This window comes from Asterias amurensis, chromosome 4 (assembly GCF_032118995.1).
Source record: "Asterias amurensis chromosome 4, ASM3211899v1".
Lineage (NCBI taxonomy): Eukaryota > Metazoa > Echinodermata > Asteroidea > Forcipulatida > Asteriidae > Asterias > Asterias amurensis.
In genome coordinates this window covers 18,072,587-18,089,880 of record NC_092651.1, presented here as the reverse complement: position 1 = coordinate 18,089,880, position 17,294 = coordinate 18,072,587, and positions in this window count along the sequence as shown.

Sequence of the window (17,294 nt, the reverse complement as noted above, 5' to 3'; positions counted from 1 at the left end):
TCAAATATTCCAGTGAGAAATTACATCTTTCTCAAAAACTTCTTTCTTTCAGCAGGAGCTGTTTCTCACAACGCTTTGTACTATCAAACAGCTCTCCATTACTAAGTAAGGCTTTATGCTAATAATTACTTTGAGTAATTACTTACAGTGTCCAGTGCCTTTATAGAGACATTACCAACATGAACTAATTTTGACCCAACAACTTACTATTAAACTGTGTTGGAAGATCCATCCAAGTTTACTTTTGGCCATCAATGCCTGGTCTCTCCCTCCAACATCCGGCGTATACTTGCGTCCATGGCCGCCTCATCCTCAAATTGCTATTTAAGCCATCTCTATAGTGGAGTCGCACACCCTCACTTGTTCTCTTTCAGTCTCATCCAATGAGGAGGCAAACCATTGCCAGCTTTCTCATGAATTCAGGAGTTATAAACTAGAGGATGTTATCAAAGTTCTGCAAAAATCAAAGTTTAAAAAAAAAAAAATCAAAAGTAAACAAAGACTGAAAACACCAGTAAATTTTCAGGTATAATTGTGTGGCTCACCATTTTCTAATGTTGAATCATCCCAACCAAATTCATTCCATAGAGAGCACATTCTAAAGCCCAAATTACCCACTCCAAAAGCAAAAAGCGCAATCCAAAAGCAATGTCCCTTTAAAGGCAGTGGACACTATTGGTAATTACTCAAAGTAATTAATAGCGTAACACCCTAACTTGGTTATGAGTAATGGGGAGAGGTTGATAGTATAGAACATTATGAGAAACGGCTCCCTCTGAAGTGACGTTGTTTTCGAGATGTTTTTTACAAGTTTGGTTTTGAGACCTCAAAAATAGAATTTTGAGGTCTCAAATCAAACAACTGAAAGCAAATTCGTGTCACAAGGGTGTTTTTTCTTTCATAATTATCTCTCAACTTCTACGACTAATTGAGATACATCAAGTGAGAAGACTGGTCTTTGACAATTACCAATAGTGTCCAGTGTCTTTAAGTGTAAGGTAATTCAACATTTGCCAATTTGGGCAACAAAAGCGTTTGTTATAATGTGAATCTGGGTGGAACATGTTCTAAGAAGTAGGGCTACAAACTATTTACACCCATGTGCTCAAATCTGTGTGAATTTCTTTTTACCTTGAGAACTAATGGTCTGCAAAAATTGTTCTTCAAAACTAAAAAAAGGTAACCACACAGATGCCTGGTATATTTGTGTAGTTTATTAATAGTGCTTGCTAGCAAATCAGAAATTAAAATTTCTAGTTTCCTAGCAAGCACTATCTAAAGCCCAAACACCCCTTCCAAATGCAATGCGTCTTTGAGCTATCCACATTGCATTTAGTATTGGCAAAGTGTTGAAATGACATAAATCTTGTTGGAAACATTATCTTAAAGTAGTGCCTCAAACTGTGTGGTTTTCCTCTTACTTTGTGAACTAAAATAGTTTACAATTTTGTGGTGTCCACAAACTGTCTCAACAAAATGCAAAACTGTTAGAACTATAGTTGACAAAGTTAAAGATAAATCACACAATTCTGAGGCATCAATGAGTGATTCATTTAACAACTGCTTGTTTTAAGGCCAAAAGTGCGCATTCCAAAAGCAATGTGTCTCTTTAAAAACAATGGACACTGTTGATATTCACAGTTGTTGTATCTCACCATGTGCATAAAATAGCTCAATTGGTTGTCGAAGTTGCGTGATGTATTAATAAAAAAATAACACCCTTGCCACACGAAGTTGTGTGCTTTCAGATGCTTGCTTTCGAGACCTCAAACTCTAAATCTGAGGTGCCTCAAAATCAAATTTGTGGAAAACTACTTCTTTCTCGAAACTACATCACTTCAGAGGGAGCTGTTTCTCACAATATTTTATACTATCCACCTCTTCCCATTACTCGTTACAAAGTAAGGGTTTTTAGCTCATGATAATTTTGAGTAATTACCAACGTGTCCACTGCCTTTAAGAAACACATTGCCTTTAGGGTTGGTGATTTGGGCTAGGAACGTTTTTTTAAAGACATAAATCTGGTTGAAAACACAATTTAAAGGCAGTGGGCACTATTGGTAATTACTCAAAATAATTGTTAGCATAAAACCTTACTTGGTAACAAGTAATGGGGAGAGATTGGTAGTATAAAACACTGTGAGAAACGGCTCCCTCTGAAGTAACGTAGTTTTCGAGAAAGAAGTAATTTTCCACGAGTTTGATTTTGAGACCTCAGATTCAGAATTTGAGGTCTCGAAATCAAGCATCTGAAAGCACACAACTTCGTGTGGCAAGCGTGTTTTTTTTTCATTATAATCTCGCAGCTTTGATGACCGATTTGGCTCAAATTGTCACAGGTTTGTTATTTTATGCATATGTTGAGATACACAAAGTTAGAAAACTAGTCTTTGACCAATAATGTCCATTGCCTTTAAAAGTTGTGTATATTTATTTACAGTGGTTTATCATCAAAAGTATGTGGTGTTCCTTTCATTGTGTAAACTTAAATGGTCCACCATTTTGAGTACCAAATTTGCTTTGACAAAATTGGTGTTAGTTCAAGAGTAAGGAAAAACAAAATTTCCATGTATTTTTGTGTGCATCGTCATTTTTAATTTTGCTGCTTCGCTCAAAAGCATTTGTGAATTGCATTTGGCAAAAGTTGACACAAATATTTGAGTAACATGAAAACTGTTGATGGTAATGTCTCTAAAGGCACTGGACCCTATGTAAATGTCAAAGACCAGTTGTCTCACTTGGTGCATAAAGTAACAAACCTGTGAAAATTTGAGTTCAATTGGTCGTAAAAGTTGCAAGAGAATAATGGAAGAAAAAAGTGCTCTTGTTGCACAACTTGTGTGCTTTCAGATGCTTGATTCAAATATTCCAGTGAGAAATTACATCTTTCTCAAAAACTACTTTCTTTCAGCAGGAACTGTTTCTCACAATGCTTTGTACTATCAAACAGCTCTCCATACTCATTAAAGGCTTTATGCTAATAATTACTTTGAGTAATTACTTACAGTGTCCAGTGCCTTTAGAGAGACATTACCAACATGAACTAATTTTGACCCAACAACTTACTATTAAACTGTGTTGGAAGATCGATCCAGGTTAACTTTTGGCCATCAATGCCTGGTCTCTCCCACCACCATCCGGCGTATACTTGCGTCCATGGCCGCCTCATCCTCAAATTGCTATTTAAGCCATCACTATAGTGGAGTCGCACACCCTCACTTGTTCTCTTTCAGTCTCTTCCAATGAGGAGGCAATCCATTGCCAGCTTTCTCATGAATTCAGGAGTTATAAACTAGAGGATGTTATCAAAGTACTGCAAAAATCAAAGTTTCAAAAAAAAAATCATAAGTAAACAAAAACTGAAAAAACAACAAATTTTCAGGTATAATTGTGTGGCTCACCATTTTCTAATGTTGAATCATCCCAACCAAATTCATTCCATAGAGAGCACATTCTAAAGCCCACATTACCCACTCCAAAAGCAAAAAGCGCAATCCAAAAGCAATGTCCCTTTAAAGGCAGTGGACACTATTGGTAATTACTCAAAGTAATTAATAGCGTAACACCCTAACTTGGTTATGAGTAATGGGGAGAGGTTGATAGTATAGAACATCATGAGAAACGGCTCCCTCTGAAGTGACGTTGTTTTCGAGATGTTTTTTACAAGTTTGGTTTTGAGACCTCAAAAATAGAATTTTGAGGTCTCAAATCAAACAACTGAAAGCAAATTCGTGTCACAAGGGTGTTTTTTCTTTCATAATTATCTCTCAACTTCTACGACTAATTGAGATACATCAAGTGAGAAGACTGGTCTTTGACAATTACCAATAGTGTCCAGTGTCTTTAAGTGTAAGTTAATTCAACATTTGCCAATTTAGGCAACAAAAGCGTTTGTTATAATGTGAATCTGGGTGGAACATGTTCTAAGAAGTAGGGCTACAAACTATTTACACCCATGTGCTCAAATCTGTGTGAATTTCTTTTCACCTTGAGAACTGATGGTCTGCAAAAATTGTTCTTCAAAACTAGAAAAAGGTAACCACACAGATGCCTGGTATATTTGTGTAGTTTATTAATAGTGCTTGCTAGCAAATCAGAAATTAAAATTTCTAGTTTCCTAGCAAGCACTATCTAAAGCCCAAACGCCCCTTCCAAATGCAATGCGTCTTTGAGCTATCCACATTGCATTTAGTATTGGCAAAGTGTTAAAATGACATAAATCTTGTTGGAAACATTATCTAAAAGTAGTGCCTCAAACTGTGTGGTTTTCCTCTTACTTCGTGAACTAAAATAGTTTACAATTTTGTGGTGTCCACAAACTGTCTCAACAAAATGCAAAACTGTTAGAACTATAGTTGACAAAGTTAAAGATAAATCACACAATTCTGAGGCATCAATGAGTGATTCATTTAACAACTGCTTGTTTTAAGGCCAAAAGTGCGCATTCCAAAAGCAATGTGTCTCTTTAAAAACAATGGACACTGTTGATATTCACAGTTGTTGTATCTCACCATGTGCATAAAATAGCTCAATTGGTCGTCGAAGTTGCGTGATGTATTAATAAAAAAATAACACCCTTGCCACACGAAGTTGTGTGCGTTCAGATGCTTGCTTTCGAGACCTCAAATTCTAAATCTGAGGTGCCTCGAAATCAAATTTGTGGAAAACTACTTCTTTCTCGAAACTACATCACTTCAGAGGGAGCTGTTTCTCACAATATTTTATACTATCCACCTCTTCCCATTACTCGTTACAAAGTAAGGGTTTTTAGCTCATGATAATTTTGAGTAATTACCAACGTGTCCACTGCCTTTAAGAAACACATTGCCTTTAGGGTTGGTGATTTGGGCTAGGAACGTTTTTTTAAAGACATAAATCTGGTTGAAAACACAATTTAAAGGCAGTGGGCACTATTGGTAATTACTCAAAATAATTGTTAGCATAAAACCTTACTTGGTAACAAGTAATGGAGAGAGATTGGTAGTATAAAACACTGTGAAAAACGGCTCCCTCTGAAGTAACGTAGTTTTCGAGAAAGAAGTAATTTTCCACGAGTTTGATTTTGAGACCTCAGATTCAGAATTTGAGGTCTCGAAATCAAGCATCTGAAAGCACACAACTTCGTGTGGCAAGCGTGTTTTTTTTTCATTATAATCTCGCAGCTTTGATGACCGATTTGGCTCAAATTGTCACAGGTTTGTTATTTTATGCATATGTTGAGATACACAAAGTTAGAAAACTAGTCTTTGACCAATAATGTCCATTGCCTTTAAAAGTTGTGTATATTTATTTACAGTGGTTTATCATCAAAAGTATGTGGTGTTCCTTTCATTGTGTAAACTTAAATGGTCCACCATTTTGAGTACCAAATTTGCTTTGACAAAATTGGTGTTAGTTCAAGAGTAAGGAAAAACAAAATTTCCATGTATTTTTTGTGTGCATCGTCATTTTTAATTTTGCTGCTTCGCTCAAAAGCATTTGTGAATTGCATTTGGCAAAAGTTGACACAAATATTTGAGTAACATGAAAACTGTTGATGGTAATGTCTCTAAAGGCACTGGACCCTATGTAAATGTCAAAGACCAGTTGTCTCACTTGGTGCATAAAGTAACAAACCTGTGAAAATTTGAGTTCAATTGGTCGTAAAAGTTGCAAGAGAATAATGGAAGAAAAAAGTGCCCTTGTCGCACAACTTGTGTGCTTTCAGATGCTTGATTCAAATATTCCAGTGAGAAATTACATCTTTCTCAAAAACTACTTTCTTTCAGCAGGAACTGTTTCTCACAATGCTTTGTACTATCAAACAGCTCTCCATACTCATTAAAGGCTTTATGCTAATAATTACTTTGAGTAATTACTTACAGTGTCCAGTGCCTTTAGAGAGACATTACCAACATGAACTAATTTTGACCCAACAACTTACTATTAAACTGTGTTGGAAGATCGATCCAGGTTAACTTTTGGCCATCAATGACTTGTCTCCCCCACCACCATCCGGCGTATACTTGCGTCCATGGCCGCCTCATCCTCAAATTGTTATTTAAGCCATCGCTATAGTGGAGTCGCACACCCTCACTTGTTCTCTTTCAGTCTCTTCCAATGAGGAGGCAATCCATTGCCAGCTTTCTCATGAATTCAGGAGTTATAAACTAGAGGATGTTATCAAAGTACTGCAAAAATCAAAGTTTCAAAAAAAAAATCATAAGTAAACAAAAACTGAAAAAAAACCAACAAATTTTCAGGTATAATTGTGTGGCTCACCATTTTCTAATGTTGAATCATCCCAACCAAATTCATTCCATAGAGAGCACATTCTAAAGCCCAAATTACCCACTCCAAAAGCAAAAAGCGCAATCCAAAAGCAATGTCCTTTTAAAGGCAGTGGACACTATTGGTAATTACTCAAAGTAATTAATAGCGTAACACCCTAACTTGGTTATGAGTAATGGGGAGAGGTTGATAGTATAGAACATTATGAGAAATGGCTCCCTCTGAAGTGATGTTGTTTTCGAGATGTTTTTTACAAGTTGGGTTTTGAGACCTCAAAAATAGAATTTTGAGGTCTCAAATCAAACAACTGAAAGCAAATTCGTGTCACAAGGGTGTTTTTTTTTTCATAATCATCTCTCAACTTCTACGACTAATTGAGATACATCAAGTGAGAAGACTGGTCTTTGACAATTACCAACAGTGTCCAGTGTCTTTAAGTGTAAGGTAATTCAACATTTGCCAAATTTGGGCAACAAAAGCGTTTGTTATAATGTGAATCTGGGTGGAACCTGTTCAAAGAAGTAGGGCTACAAACTATTTACACTAATGTGCTCAAATCTGTGTGGATTTCTTTTTACCTTGTGAACTAATGGTCTGCAAAAATTGTTCTTCAAAACTAAAAAAAGTTAACCACACAGATGCCTGGTATATTTGTGTAGTTTATTAATAGTGCTTGCTAGCAAATCAGAAATTAAAATTTCTAGTTTCCTAGCAAGCACTATCTAAAGCCCAAATGCCCCTTCCAAATGCAATGCGTCTTTGAGCTATCCACATTGCTTTTAGAATTGGCAAAGTGTTGAAATGACATAAATCTTGTTGGAAACATTATCTAAAAGTAGTGCCTCAAACTGTGTGGTTTTCCTCTTACTTTGTGAACTAAAATAGTTTACAATTTTGTGGTGTCCACAAATTGTCACAACTAAATGCAAAACTGTTAGAGCTATAGTTGACAAAGTTAAAGATAAATCACACAATTTTGAGGCATCAATGAGTGAATCATTTAACAACTGCTTGTTTTAAGGCCAAAAGTGCTCATTCCAAATGCAATGTGTCTCTTTAAAGACAATGGACACTGTTGGTTATTCACACTTGTTGTATCTCACCATATGCATAAAATAGCTCAATTGGTCGTCGAAATTGCGTGATGTATTAATAAAAGAAATAACACCCTTGTCACACGAAGTTGTGTGCTTTCAGATGCTTGCTTTCGAGACCTCAAATTCTAAATCTGAGGTGCCTCGAAATCAAATTCGTGGAAAATTACTTCTTTCTCGAAACTACATCACTTCAGAGGGAGCTGTTTCTCACAATATTTTATACTATCCACCTCTTCCCATTACTCGTTACAAAGTAAGGGTTTATGCTCATTATAATTTTGAGTAATTACCAACGTGTCCACTGCCTTTAAGAAACATATTGCTTTTAGGGTTGGTGATTTGGGCTAGGAACGTTTTTTGAAAGACATAAATCTGGTTGAAAACACAATTTAAAGGCAGTGGGCACTATTGGTAATTACTCAAAATAATTGTTAGCATAAAACCTTACTTGGTAACAAGTAATGGAGAGAGATTGGTAGTATAAAACACTGTGAGAAACGGCTCCCTCTGAAGTAACGTAGTTTTCAGGAAAGAAGTAAATTTTCCACGAGTTTGATTTTGAGACCTCAGATTCAGAATTTGAGGTCTCGAAATCAAGCATCTGAAAGCACACAACTTCGTGTGACAAGCGTGTTTTTTTTTCATTATTGTCTCGCAACTTTGATGACCGATTTGGCTCAAATTGTCACAGGTTTGTTATTTTATGCATATGTTGAGATACACCAAGTGAGAAGACTAGTCTTTGACCAATAGTGTCCATTGCCTTTAAAAGTAATTCATATTTATTTACAGTGGTTTATCATCAAAAGTATGTGGTGTTCCTTTTATTGTGTAAACTTAAATGGTCCGCCATTTAGAGAAGTACCAAATTTGCTTTGACAAAATTGGTGTTAGTTCAAGAGTAAGGAAAGACAAAATTTCCATGTATTTTTGTGTGCATCGTCATTTTTAATTTTGCTGCTTCGCTCAAAAGCATTTGTGAATTGCATTTGGCAAAAGTTGACACAAATATTTGAGTAACATGAAAACTGATGATGGTAATGTCTCTAAAGGCACTGGACCCTATTGGTAAATGTCAAAGACCAGTCGTCTCACTTGGTGCATAAAGTAACAAACCTGTGCAAAATTTGAGTTCAATTGGTCGTAAAAGTTTCAAGAGAATAATGGAAGAAAAAAGTGCCCTTGTCGCACAACTTGTGTGCTTTCAGATGCTTGATTTCGCCCTGAAAATCAAATTCAAATATTCCAGTGAGAAATTACATCTTTCTCAAAAACTACTTTCTTTCAGCAGGAGCTGTTTCTCACAACGCTTTGTACTATCAAACAGCTCTCCATTACTAAGTAAGGCTTTATGCTAATACTTACTTTGAGTAATTACTTACAGTGTCCAGTGCCTTTATAGAGACATTACCAATATTAACTAATTTTGACCCAACAACTTACTATTAAACTGTGTTGGAAGATCGATCCAGGTTAACTTTTGGCCATCAATGACTTGTCTCCCCCACCACCATCCGGCGTATACTTGCGTCCATGTCCGCCTCATCCTCAAATTGCTATTTAAGCCATCTTTATAGTGAGTCCCACACCCTCACTTGTTCTCTTTCAGTCTCATCCAATGAGGAGGCAATCCATTGCCAGCTTTCTCATGAATTCAGGAGTTATAAACTAGAGGATGTTATCAAAGTTCTGCAAAAATCAAAGTAAAAAAAAAAAAAATCAAAAGTAAATAAAGACTGAAAAAACCAGTAAATTTTCAGGTATAATTGTGTGGCTCACCACTTTCTAATGTTGAATCATCCCAACCAAATTCATTCCATAGAGAGCACATTCTAAAGCCCAAATTACCCACTCCAAAAGCAAAAAGCGCAATCCAAAAGCAATGTCCCTTTAAAGGCAGTGGACACTATTGGTAATTACTCAAAGTAATTAATAGCGTAACACCCTAACTTGGTTATGAGTAATGGGGAGAGGTTGATAGTATAGAACATTATGAGAAATGGCTCCCTCTGAAGTGACGTTGTTTTCGAGATGTTTTTTACAAGTTTGGTTTTGAGACCTCAAAAATAGAATTTTGAGGTCTCAAATCAAACAACTGAAAGCAAATTCGTGTCACAAGGGTGTTTTTTTTTCATAATCATCTCTCAACTTCTACGACTAATTGAGATACATCAAGTGAGAAGACTGGTCTTTGACAATTACCAACAGTGTCCAGTGTCTTTAAGTGTAAGGTAATTCAACATTTGCCAATTTGGGCAACAAAAGCGTTTGTTATAATGTGAATCTGGGTGGAACCTGTTCAAAGAAGTAGGGCTACAAACTATTTACACTAATGTGCTCAAATCTGTGTGGATTTCTTTTTACCTTGTGAACTAATGGTCTGCAAAAATTGTTCTTCAAAACTAAAAAAAAGTTAACCACACAGATGCCTGGTATATTTGTGTAGTTTATTAATAGTGCTTGCTAGCAAATCAGAAATTAAAATTTCTAGTTTCCTAGCAAGCACTATCTAAAGCCCAAACGCCCCTTCCAAATGCAATGCGTCTTTGAGCTATCCACATTGCTTTTAGAATTGGCAAAGTGTTGAAATGACATAAATCTTGTTGGAAACATTATCTAAAAGTAGTGCCTCAAACTGTGTGGTTTTCCTCTTACTTTGTGAACTAAAATAGTTTACAATTTTGTGGTGTCCACAAATTGTCACAACTAAATGCAAAACTGTTAGAGCTATAGTTGACAAAGTTAAAGATAAATCACACAATTTTGAGGCATCAATGAGTGAATCATTTAACAACTGCTTGTTTTAAGGCCAAAAGTGCTCATTCCAAATGCAATGTGTCTCTTTAAAGACAATGGACACTGTTGGTTATTCACACTTGTTGTATCTCACCATATGCATAAAATAGCTCAATTGGTCGTCGAAATTGCGTGATGTATTAATAAAAGAAATAACACCCTCGTCACACGAAGTTGTGTGCTTTCAGATGCTTGCTTTCGAGACCTCAAATTCTAAATCTGAGGTGCCTCGAAATCAAATTCGTGGAAAATTACTTCTTTCTCGAAACTACATCACTTCAGAGGGAGCTGTTTCTCACAATATTTTATACTATCCACCTCTTCCCATTACTCGTTACAAAGTAAGGTTTTATGCTCATAATAATTTTGAGTAATTACCAACGTGTCCACTGCCTTTAAGAAACACATTGCTTTTAGGGTTGGTGATTTGGGCTAGGAACGTTTTTTGAAAGACATAAATCTGGTTGAAAACACAATTTAAAGGCAGTGGGCACTATTGGTAATTACTCAAAATAATTGTTAGCATAAAACCTTACTTGGTAACAAGTAATGGAGAGAGATTGGTAGTATAAAACACTGTGAGAAACGGCCTCTCTGAAGTAACGTAGTTTTCGAGAAAGAAGTAAATTTTCCACGAGTTTGATTTTGAGACCTCAGATTCAGAATTTGAGGTCTCGAAATCAAGCATCTGAAAGCACACAACTTCGTGTGACAAGCGTGTTTTTTTTCATTATTGTCTCGCAACTTTGATGACCGATTTGGCTCAAATTGTCATAGGTTTGTTATTTTATTCATATGTTGAGATACACCAAGTGAGAAGACTAGTCTTTGACCGATAGTGTCCATTGCCTTTAAAAGTAGTATATATTTATTTAAAGTGGTTTATCATCAAAAGTATGTGGTGTTCCTTTTATTGTGTAAACTTAAATGGTCCGCCATTTTGAGAAGTACCAAAGTTGCTTTGACAAATTTGGTGTTAGTTCAAGAGTAAGGAAAGACAAAATTTCCATGTATTTTTGTGTGCATCGTCAATTTTAATTTTGCTGCTTCGCTCAAAAGCATTTGTGAATTGCATTTGGCAAAAGTTGACACAAATATTTGAGTAACATGAAAACTGATGATGGTAATGTCTCTAAAGGTACTGGACCCTATTGGTAAATGTCAAAGACCGGTTGTCTCACTTGGTGCATAAAGTAACAAACCTGTGAAAATTTGAGTTCAATTGGTCGTAAAAGTTGCAAGAGAATAATGGAAGAAAAAAGTGCCCTTGTTGCACAATTTGTGTGCTTTCAGATGCTTGATTTCGCCCTCATAATCAAATTCAAATATTCCAGTGAGAAATTACATCTTTCTCAAAAACTTACTTTCTTTCAGCAGGAACTGTTTCTGACAATGCTTTGTACTATCAAACAGCTCTCCATACTCATTAAAGGCTTTATGCTAATAATTACTTTGAGTAATTACTTACAGTGTCCAGTGCCTTTAGAGAGACATTACCAATATGAACTAATTTTGACCCAACAACTTACTATTAAACTGTGTTGGAAGATCGATCCAGGTTAACTTTTGGCCATCAATGCCTGGTCTCCCCCACCACCATCCGGCGTATACTTGCGTCCATGGCCGCCTCATCCTCAAATTGCTATTTAAGCCATCGCTATAGTGGAGTCGCACACCCTCACTTGTTCTCTTTCAGTCTCATCCAATGAGGAGGCAATCCATTGCCAGCTTTCTCATGAATTCAGCAGTTATAAACTAGAAGATGTTATCAAAGTACTGCAAAAAACAAAGTTAAAAAAAAATAATAATAATAAGTAAACAAAAACTGAAAAGTTTTCCAAAATACTAAGAAGTAGTATACAACTCATGAATTAAAAGATGGAATGTTCTATTCAACGATGCGGAGCCGAGTTGAATGGAACATTCCATCTTTAAATGAATGAAAGTATTTGCATTATTGCACGAATGAAAAACATTCATTACTTGTTTTACATAACATCCAAGTAGACCTTTGTCATTTTGATTGAAGAACACAACATTCAAAACAAATAAAGCGAAGGCCTACAATTTCTAATTGTGACATAACAACCATTTCTTTTGGTTCGGCCTGTTGGATTCAACCAACAGCTTGTGCGTTCTTACAGCTTTTTTTGTGATTAAAGCAGACGGCAAATGTATTATGTGCCTTGCAGTAACACAGCTGCATTACACAAGACACGCGCACGCAGTGATGTTTTAGGCACAGTACAATATTACTAGTTGGTTGGATAGAAAAATGTACAGTGAATGGAATGAAACGTGCATGATGAGTGACGTAGCGTGCGAAAGTACTTTCATCTTAGTTCCACTGTTGACTTTGTGTATTTCACCAAACATGAAATGGTTCAATACAGACAAGATTACAATAGTTTTGGCCTTGAGCACTTTCATGTTAGTGTAGGATCAACACGTAGATGTGACATTGCTGTAAATACAAACAAAATGAAAACAGTTTTTACATAAACACCATGATTACCTTTTCTAAAGCTTCTTCATAGACAAGTATGTAATTCCCCTGTTCCACCAGCACTAATGTCCACATACTGTTGCGCTTTTAAAAATTTGTTTGACCTTTCACTTGTGATTTTGTTTTATTAATACTTCTTAGCAGTATTACCAGAGCATATTCCACTGTCGCTAGGCAAAGTTTGAGCAGAAAGCAAACAGTTGAAGAGGTTTTTAATCATCTCATTCTCCTATGTGTTTGTCATGCCATGTCTCTAATGTAGACCTGTATAAAGGAAACAGCATTATTTTAGAACTTCAAAAGTTTCTCAGACAGGGTTTCAACATTGATAGAAACAAAATTTTGAATTTTGGATTCACTTATACCAAGGTCATACTGCTACATACTGTATCGGTTTGCAGCCTGTTCTAACATGTAGAGTGTCGCGGCCGAGTGGTTAAGAGCATCGAACTCAAGTTCTGGTGCTAATTCACCGGAGTGTGGGTTCGAATCCCGGTCGTGACACTTGTGTCCTTGAGCAAGATACTTTACTATAATTGCTTCTCTTCACCCAGGGGTATAAATGGGTACCTGCGAGGGTAGAGGTTGATATTGTGAATGAAAAGCTTTCGGAGCGCCACGGCAGCTCGGGGCTGTATACTCCCTAAATGGGAGTTGAGAAAGATTAAAGGGATGTTTATTGGCCCAATGACCAGGGGACTAATGTAAAGCGCATTGATACGGTTTATTGTGAAATGCGCTATATAAGAACTTGTTATTATTATTATTGTTATTACATACTTACATCCACAGTAGGTTGTCATCAGGCGAGCAAATGACGCAGCTGCAGCCTTAACCCTGCCATTGAGCTCTGCATCTAGGGTGTTTCCAACTGCGAGAGTGGAGCCAAGGTACTTGATTGTTTGGACGACGTCGAGTGGGCTCCCTACCAGCAGAATGTCAGGCTTCATGGGGGTTTGACCAGGAGCAGGTTGATATAGCATCTCTGTCTTCTTGATGTTGATTTACAGCCCGAAGGCACTTGCTGATTGTGCAAAGGGGCACAGGATTTCTTGAATGTCAGGATGTGCGTGAGCTACCAGTGCAGTGACGTCGGCATACAGGAGATTGAGAGACATCTCTCAAGGGTTCTTCGGTGAGAATGCAGCCGTGATAGGTTTAACAGGCCACCGTCTGATCTGGTGCGGATGTACATGCCATTGGTGAGGTCTTGACATATGTCCTTGATCACTGCTTAGCGGGGACGCCAACTGCGACACAAGCTTTTCCTGAGCTGGTGTTCTTGATAGCTTTGACAAGCTCATCCATGGTCGGTGGGTGGTCTAGCTCGCTGGTCTAGCTCTATACGGTCAATCGCTTCATCATCAGCACGAGATGATTGGTTGAGTAAATTAAAAAAATGGTCTTTTCACCGTCGCAGTAGGCCTATGTCTTCTGGTTGACGTGTACAGCTGTTCACTGTCCGGGCTCAGAACAGGATTTGTTCCGCACTGTGTCGGGCCATAGATTTCCTTTAGACAGTCATAAAAGGCCTTAGCGTTGTTAGTGTTCGCAAAGCTTTGCTTTCCACCAGTTGTTTTTCATATCCCGAGTTGCTGCTTGTACCTTTGCCTTGGCTGCTTTGCAACTTGATGGTTATGCTACGGGTAGCTCTGCCTGACAGTACTTGTTGACGGCATATTCTAACCTCACCTACTCAGGTTTGAATTCAGAGTTTTCCTTCTCCTAGATGGGCTGCCTTCCTAGGCTTACGAGCCCCATCTGCTCGGAGCAATCTGGTTTTAAGGCGCCAGTAAATCGCCTACACACCTCTGCCCACAGTACGCAACAGGGATCGGCACGTGAAGCCGGGCAGTAGGAGTTTGACTAGGAGAGGCTGTTGGAGACGCTGACCATCTGGGACATTTCATAGGTGTGAAGTGGCTCAGTACATGCACACATTCCCGGTCAATCCTAGCCCTTAGACCCCCGGGGTTAGTAGAAGGTAAGAGGGTTAGAGGGTTAAAGGGTTAGAGGGTTAGAGAGTTAGAGGGTTAGATGGTAGGAGGGTTAGAGTGTTAGCGGGTTAGAGGTTTAGGGGTTTGGGGGTTAAGGGGTTATGGGATTATGGGACTAGAGGATTAGAGGGTTAGAGGGTTAGACGGTTAGAGGGTTAGAGGGTTAGACGGTTAGAGGGTAAGGATTAGGGGGTTAGAGTGTTAGGGGGTTAGGGGGTTAGGGGTTAAAAAGGTTAGAGGGTTACAGAGTAAGCGGGTAGGAGGGTTGGAGGGTTAAAGGTAAGGGGACTAGGGGTTAGTGGTTTATGGGTATAGGGTTATTGGGTTAGGGGGTTAGAGCGTTAGGAGGTTAGGGGGTTAGGGGGTAAGGGGTTAAAAGGGTTAGAGGGTTGGAGGGTTAGAGGGTTAGAGGGTTAGAGGGTTAGAGGGTTAGAGGGTTAGAGGGTTAGAGGGCAGGGTTAGAGGGTTAGAGGGTTATATAGGGTTATAGGGTTAGGGGGTTAGGGGGTAAAAAGGTTAGAGGGTTATAGGGTTAGAGAGTTAGAGAGTTAGTGGGTAGGAGGGTTGGAGGGTTAAGGGGTTAGGGGGCTAGGGGTTAGTGGTTTAGGGGTGTAGGGTTATTGGGTTATAGGGTTAGGGGGTTAGAGCGTTAGGAGGTTAGGGGGTAAGGAGTCAAAAGGGTTAGAGGGTTTGGAGGGTTAGAGGGTTAGATGGTTAGAGGGTTAGAGAGTTAGAGGGTTATAGGGTAGGAGGGTTAGAAGGTCAGAGGGTTAGAGGTTTAGAAGTTTAGGGGTTAGGGGGTTAGGGGTTTTTAATTAGGGGGTTAAGGGGTTAAGGGTTAGGGGATTAGGGGGTTAGACGGTTAGAGGGTTAGAGGTTTAGGGGGTTAGAGGGCAGGGTTAGAGGGTTAGAGGGTGGGGGGTTAGGGTTATAGGGTTATAGGGTTAAGGGATAGGGGGTTATGGTTTTAGGGTTATAGGGTGAGGGGGTTAGGTGGTTAGAGTGTTAGGGGGTTAGGGGGTAAAAGGGTAAGAGGGTTAGAGGGTTAGAGGGTTAGAGGGTAAGGGGTTAGATGGTGAGAGGGTTAGGGGGTTAGAGAGTTAGAGGGTTAAAGGGTAGGCGGGTTAGAAGGTTATAGGGTTAGAGGTTTAGAGGTTTGGGGTTAGGGGGTTTGGGGTTATAATTAGCGGTTTAGGGGGTTAAGGGGTTTGGGGATTAGGGGGTTAGAGAGTTAGAGGGTTAAAGGGTTAGAGGGCAGGGTTAGAGGGTAAGAGTGTTAGAGGGTTATTGGGTTATTGGGTTATAGGGGGTTAGGGGGTAGGGGGTTAGGGGTTATTTAGTTAGGGGGTAAGGGTTATTGGGTTAGGGGGTTAGGGGGTTAATGGGTTAGGGGTTAGAGGTTTAGAGGGTTAGAGAGTTAGAGGGTTATAGGGTGGGAAGGTTAGAGCGTTGGAGGGTTAGAGAGTTAGAGAGTTAGAGGGTTATAGGGTAGGAGGGGTAGAAGGTTAGAGGGCTAGATGTTTAGAAGTTTGGGGGTTAGGGGGTTAGGGGGTTATAATTAGGGGGTTAGGGGTTGAGGGGTTATGGGATTAGGGGGTTAGAGGGTTAGAGGGTTGGAGGGTTGGAGGGTTGGAGGGTTAGAGGGTTCAGAGGGTTAGAGGGTTAGAGGGCAGGGTTAGAGGGTTAGAGTGTTAGAGGGTTATTGGTCTAGGGGGTTAGGGGGTTAGGGGGTAAGGGGGTTAGGGGTAGGAGGGTTAGGGTTATTGGGTTAGGGGGTTAGGGAGTTAAGGGGGTTAGGGGGTTAGGGGTTAGAGGGTTAGGGTTATTGGGTTAGACGGTTAGGGAGTTAAGGGGGTAAGGGGTTAGAGTGTAAGGGTTATTGGGTTAGGGGGATAGGGAGTTAAGGGGGTTAGGGGTACTAGGGTTAGAGAGTTAGAGAGTTAGAGGGTTATAGGGTAGGAGAGGTAGAAGGTTAGAGGGCTAGATGTTTAGAAGTTTGGGGGTTAGGGGGTTAGGGGGTTATAATTAGGGGGTTAGGGGTTGAGGGGTTATGGGATTAGGGGGTTAGAGGGTTAGAGGGTTGGAGGGTTGGAGGGTTGGAGGGTTAGAGGGTTCAGAGGGTTAGAGGGTTAGAGGGCAGGGTTAGAGGGTTAGAGTGTTAGAGGGTTATTGGTCTAGGGGGTTAGGGGGTTAGGGGGTAAGGGGGTTAGGGGTAGGAGGGTTAGGGTTATTGGGTTAGGGGGTTAGGGAGTTAAGGGGGTTAGGGGGTTAGGGGTTAGAGGGTTAGGGTTATTGGGTTAGACGGTTAGGGAGTTAAGGGGGTAAGGGGTTAGAGTGTAAGGGTTATTGGGTTAGGGGGATAGGGAGTTAAGGGGGTTAGGGGTACTAGGGTTAGAGAGTTAGAGGGTTAGAGGGTTACACGGTTAGAGAGTTAGAGGGTAAGAGGGTTAGAGGGTTAGGGGGTTAGAGGGTTAGAGGGTTAGAGAGTTAGAGGGTTATAGGGTAGGAGGCTTAGAAGATTAGAGGGTTAGATGTTTAGAAGTTTGGGGGTTAGGGGGTTAGGGGGTTATAATTAGGGGGTTAGGGAGTTGAGGGGTTAGGGGATTAGGTGGTTAGAGGGTTAGACGG